We start from the raw sequence: 6,112 nt of genomic DNA on the forward strand, positions 1-6,112 counted from the left end.
ATCCGCCGGGAAAACCCCTTTTTTCTCACCGTTTCCCGGCGGTCTCCCGTTTGGCAGAAAATCCCGGCATTATCCCTTAAATTCGATTCTTCCCGGCGGCCATTTTTCTGGTGCCGCTTTGCCCTTCTATGGGCACCAGAAAATGGTGGCGCCGGCGCCGGAAGTCGCTTCCGCGCATGACCGGAAGTTGCGTGACACGACTTCCGGTGGCGCTTCGCCCTTCTATGGGCATCAGAAAATGGCGGCGCCGGCGCCGGAAGTCGCTTTTACGTGTTTTCGGTCATGCGCGGAAGCGACTTCCGGCGCTGGCGCCGCCATTTTCTGGTGCCCATAGAAGGGCGAAGCGCCACCGGAAGTTGCGTCACGCAACTTCCGGTCGTGCGCGCGCTGCCGATCCCGGATCTTTACGATCCGGACTTGGCAGCTATGAGCTCTATGCACCAGGTGGGACAAACAACAGGCGCAGGATAGAGTATTGGTGGCCCTCCATAAGTTGCTGGACTACAGCTCCTATCATTCATTACTGCTGGCCATGGTGGCCGAAGCTAATGGGAGATGGAGTGTCAGAGTTCCCCACCTGGAGGCGGATCACAGGTTCCCTTATCCCTCAATTTCCCCCAGAGGAAGGTAGACTTTCCCAAATCTTCAAGACTTCATTTTGTAATGGAGCGTTATCAAAAGTCAACACATGCAGAGTGCTGTTTCTTGTACATCCATTCCTAAATCTCCCCTGCAAATGGCTATTGATCGTGCACCCACATTGACTGCATTTCTACACAGACTGGAATACTTAGCTGATCATTTTTTAAAAAATAAATAAATTTTTATTAAGGTTTATAGAGAAAATTACAAAGTTTAATCATACCTCTCCCACCCCCCTTTTTATCCAAACTATGACTTCGATCTAGATCAGGCACCCCCAAACTCGGCCCTCCAGCTGTTTTGGGACTACAACTCCCATCATCTCTAGCTAACAGGAACAGTGGTCAGGGATGATGGGAGTTGTAGTCTCAAAACAGCTGGAGGGCCGAGTTTGGGCGTGCCTGATCTAGAGGGAATAAAAACATTAAAAGATGGGTGGGGTGGGGAATAAAGAGAAGTAAATAAATAAAAAAGGTTAAAAGAAAGAGGTTAAAAGACAAATATAGAACAATAAGATTCAGAAAGTAAAGAACTTCCGATTCTTCATCTGTCTGCTATATAAAAGCAATATTAATTTTGTCCAGTCCAGGATAACACCCAACATATCCACTATAGACAAACATTATCTTCAATCCTCAAATCCAAATATCTTTTATTATTTTTATTTTTCATGCAAAAAGCCTATGATAGGTTTCCAATTTTTAACAAATGTTAAAAATGGGTTTTCTCTTATTAAACATGCCAATTTTCGCCATCTCGGCGAATGGAAGCCTTTGGGTTTGTGTGTGACTGCCACATGTGGAGACCCTCTGAATTGCAAGTTGAAGCCTCTGTCACCCAGTATCCTCAGGCCCTGGACCGATTTCACCCACCCTGGGTGACTACTGAATATTCCTAGAGAGGAAGGAGTATAAGAGGGAAAGAGCAGAGGCAAGGGTAAATGGGGAAGCAATATGTGCATGGGCTTGTTGAAAAAGTTGTTGAGCTTTTCTTTTAAAGAAACGTCCAAAGTTGTTGAGCTTTTTCTTACAAAAATGCTATCTTGCCTAAGATCCAGGACTGCTTGTGAGAATTTCAAACAGGTCTTATTCATAAAAATCAATTTTTCTTAGGTCCACCACTTTTTAAAAGTATTTACAGTGGTACCTCTGGTTACAAACGCTTCAGGTTACGAGCTCCGCTAACCCGGAAGTAGCTGCTCCTGGTTGTGAACTTTGCCTCAGGATGCAAACAGAAGTTGTGTGCCGAAGGCGCACAGGCAGCAGGAGACCCCATTAACGAAAGCATGCCTTGGGATAGTAATGATTTCAGCTTAAGAACATACCTCTGGAACGAATTAAATTCGTAACCAGAGGTATCACTGTAATAAATCAGCATTGGATGGGGTGCCAAAGAGAAAAAAACCAGGACACCCCAAAAGTTGTTGAGCTTGCCTAAGATCTAGGACAATGCACCACCTTTCAGAAATCCCCCCAACATCAATTCCACCTTTGAAATCCTGGTAATGTCCGGGAAAATCCGGACGTATGGCAGCCCTATTGTTTACATAAGAAGCTAGCCTTTCAGTACTTCTCAAACTTGGTCTCCAGCTGTTGTTGGACTACAACTCCCATCATCCCTCGCTAGCTGGAGCAGTGATCAGGGATGATGGGAGTTGTAGTCCAACAGCAGCTGGAGACCCAAGTTTGAGAAACAGTGCAATGGAGTCGGACCATTAGTCTGCCCAGTTCAGTATTCTTTACACTTCCTGCAGCGGGGACATAAATCCAGATTAGGTTGTTGGTTGTATACAGTGGTACCTCAGTTTATGAACACAATTGGTTCTGGAAGTCTGTTCATAAACTGAAGCGTTCATAAACTGAAGCGAACTTTCCCATGGAAAGTAATGGAAAGTGAATTAATCCGTTCCAGGTGGGTCCGCGGCGTTCGTAAACCGAAAATTCGTAAACCGAGGTGTTCATAAACCGAGGTTCCACTGTACCTTCGAATCCAGCGGAAGGTACTTTTCAACCTTCTCCTCTCACCTTCAGCTTAGAGGTGGCAAATGATTCTTTCATATATTTAGCACAGATTTCTTTCTCCATTATCTGACCGATGCAGCGAGGAAATGGCATGCCTCTTGTTACGGTAGAGGCTGTGTGAGCTGTCATAAAATGGCACGCTAATTATTCTGACGCCTGTACTGGAGCACCTCTGCAAATGAGTTCCACCTTACGGGCCCTTCCAGCATTGCCTTGACCTATTGCCACTGCTTTCATATTAACTATCCGTATTCCTCATTCTCGGTTCCCAGATTCCCCGCATGCATTACGTCACCCCGAGTCCAGTTACAATTGGATGCCAGAACTGCAGCTGTGAAACACCAAAGGTGCAGATTGCAGAATAAGCCATCACCTCAACATTGGGCTTTGACCAGATTTTAAGATAACACACACCACTGCTAGCAGCCCCCTCCCCCCTCCCCTGTGCGCAATGGCTCCCTGTTTATTTCCCTCTTGCAGACAGTGCTTTGAACACCCAGAGGCCGGCAGCCTCATCAGCGCCAAGTGGCCAATGATTTATTAAAAGCTGAGCTGCAGCATAATAGTGCTCACCATGTGGCTAATAAGCAGCCGCTTGGAAAGAAGGCGGGGGGGGGCAGGGACTTTTCTTGGGACAGTTTCAGTGCAACCACCAGCGAGTGCCAGAGCACACACACACACACACACACACACACACTCTTAATGGATTGAAGTGTGCCCCAAATGTTAAACAGACAGGAACCTGGCACCTTCTGAGCCGGTATAATTTCATGGGACAGAAGAAGACTATATTAATGTTAAAATAGCTCTCTCTCTCTCTCTCTCTCTCTCTCTCTCTCTCTCTCTCTCTCTCTGTGTGTGTGTGTGTGTGTGTGTGTGTGTGTGTGTGTGTGTGAGAGAGAGAGAGAGAGAGAGAGAGAGAGAGTACTTTAATGTTATGAATTTGGAAGGCCTTTGAGTGGGATCAGTTGCAAATCTGACAGAGACCAGAAATGGAATGGCTTTTCCATTCTCGTCACTGAGCTCAACAGGCAGAGCCAGATAATTCGTAGTAGTAGTAGTAAATTCATTAATTATACCCAGCCCATCTGGCTGGGTTTCCCCAGCCACTCTGAGCAGCTCCCAACAGAATATTAAAAACACAATAAAAAGATCAAACATTAAAAACTTCCCTAAGCAGGGCTGCCTTCAGATGTCTTCTAAAAGTCAGGTAGTTCTTTATCTCCTTGACATCTGATGGGAGGGTGTTCCACAGGGCGGGCGCCACTACCGAGACGGCCCTCTGCCTGGTTCCCTGCAACCTCACTTCTCAGTGGACCTCAGTGTCCAGGTTGAACGATGGGGGTGGAGACACTCCTTCAGGTATACTGGACCGAGGCCGTTTAGGGCTTTAAAGATCAGCACCAACAGTTTGAATTGTGCTCAGAAACGTCCTGGGAGCCAATGTAGGTCTTTTGGGACCGGTGTTATATGGTCTCGGCAGCCACCCCCTGTCACCAGTCTAGCTGCCACATTCTGGATTAGTTGTAGTAGTTGTGGTAACCGCTGAGGTCTCCCCAAAAATGGGTCCCCAGAAAACTAGATGACCCACCCACTTGAGTTCCACATCCACTCGTTGGTTGCAACGCCTGTTGCCCTGGGAACCAGGTCATGTGCACTTAGTGACTGATGCTCTAACAAAAATTAGTTCAAAATCCTGAACTAAGCTGGAAGGTGGGGGCTTTGGTGTGTGTGTATGTGTGTGTGTGTGTGTGTGTGTGTGTGTGTGTGTGTGTGTGTGTATCCTCCACAAATTTCACATGGAATTCCAGTACATAATAATTTTTTATTTTCTTTTATCAATATAATACAATTATCTCTAATTATTTCTGTTGCTCGCAGTTCAAATCCTGCTTGCAAATTCATCGTATTGTAACAGTTCTTTAAACAGTCTTAAAAAAAACCTTTCATTCTTCCATAAAACAGTTATTATTAAGTTCTCTTATTTTAGTTGTTAGCAGCGAGATGAGTGCCGCAACCCCAGAGTCGGACACAACTGGACCTGATGGTCAGGGGCCCCTTTACCTTTACCTTTAACCTTGCTTATCCTTTCTTTTTTTTTGGTGAATAGAGAATCCTGGCTGCTGTAGTTTCGTGCATAAACAACTTAACCATCTTTTTTAGAACTTGGAACTTTTGACCGTATAATTTCTAGGGGGGAAAAGCTTCAGGGCCGTTGCTTTTGGTGTAATCACTTTAAGCATCTTTTTAAAAAATCTCATCATATATCATTTCCAAAAATTCCCTCGGTTTCTTACAGTTCTACCACATACTGTACCAAAACAAGGACCACTTGTTTGTTTGCACTCCCAGCAGTTATTAGGAACCTTCATATACATTTTGGATAATTTATCAGGTGTTAAATAGCACCTACGCAGAAGAAGAAGAAGAAGAAGAAGAAGAAGAAGAAGAAGAAGAAGAAGAAGAAGAAGAAGAAGAAGAAGAAGAAGAAGAAGAAGAAGAAGAGTAGTAGTTTGGATTTGATATCCCGCTCAGTCTCAAAGTGGCTAACATTCTCCTTTCCCTTCCTCCCCCACAACAAACACTCTGTGAGGTGAGTGGGGCTGAGAGACTTCAAAGAAGTGTGACTAGCCCAAGGTCACCCAGCAGCTGCATGTGGAGGAGCAGAGACGCGAACCCGGTTCCCCAGATTACGAGTCTACCACTCTGAACCACTACACCACACTGGCTCTCTCCACCACTACGCAGGGGTGGAATCCTTTGTTTTCCCTCGTACAATTTTTCCTGCCAAGGAATATTTGCATGATGAAGCTGCTTCAGTGAAAACTTTCCCAAACTACCTGGATCATCAGAGACACAATTGTGCTGCGTCCTTGACTCGAAATACCTGAGATTTACTGAGCTGTCATCTTGGATGAGTCATCTTGGATCAATCATCTTGGGACGTTTTCAGGAAACCACTTCAGAACAAAGAGCACCATGTAGAGATTATCTTTCGTTTAATCTTTGTTTTGCAGGCGTTTGCTTGGCCCAGAGCTCATTCTTCTGGCAGAATCTGAAACCCAGGAAAGCATGTGACTGAACAACAGGAAGGAACACCATTTGAACATATTCAGCAAAAGCAAAATCCCCCATCGCCAATTCTCCCATCTATTTATTATGCTCCTTTCTAATCAGCACAGAGAGGAAACATGCAGAATATCCGGTGATCACCTATGCATTATATGCTAAACAATCTGCAGGAGGCATTTTCCCACAAATCTGGAAGGATATTTCAGCACAAGTGCACGTAGGGAATATATTAATCTTTGACTGCTGCATTGCAGTGCTATAAAGACACATGGGAAGAAATGAAAAGAGCCAGGAGGTCACTATAAGGATGAAGGGCAGTGATTCATAGCAGAGCTGCACTGCTTTCCAGTTATTCCCCCTTTGTTGGAGAGTGAGGT

General features: G+C 45.2%; 1 long non-coding RNA gene across 1 annotated transcript in view; it reads right to left on the minus strand.

Annotated features, from left to right (window-relative positions):
• LOC148684215 (uncharacterized) overlaps nucleotides 1-5,708 on the minus strand; it is a 91,721-nt gene extending 86,013 nt beyond the window's left edge. Inside the window, exon 1 of the long non-coding RNA XR_015946325.1 lies at nucleotides 5,551-5,708. This is a non-coding gene — a long non-coding RNA (uncharacterized LOC148684215). The remainder of the gene's footprint in view (nucleotides 1-5,550) is intronic.
• Between the last annotated feature and the right edge of the window lie 404 nt (nucleotides 5,709-6,112).

The sequence above is a fragment of the Zootoca vivipara genome, chromosome 11, assembly GCF_965207765.1.
Source record: "Zootoca vivipara chromosome 11, rZooViv2.hap1.1, whole genome shotgun sequence".
In the NCBI taxonomy this organism is placed as follows: domain Eukaryota; kingdom Metazoa; phylum Chordata; class Lepidosauria; order Squamata; family Lacertidae; genus Zootoca; species Zootoca vivipara.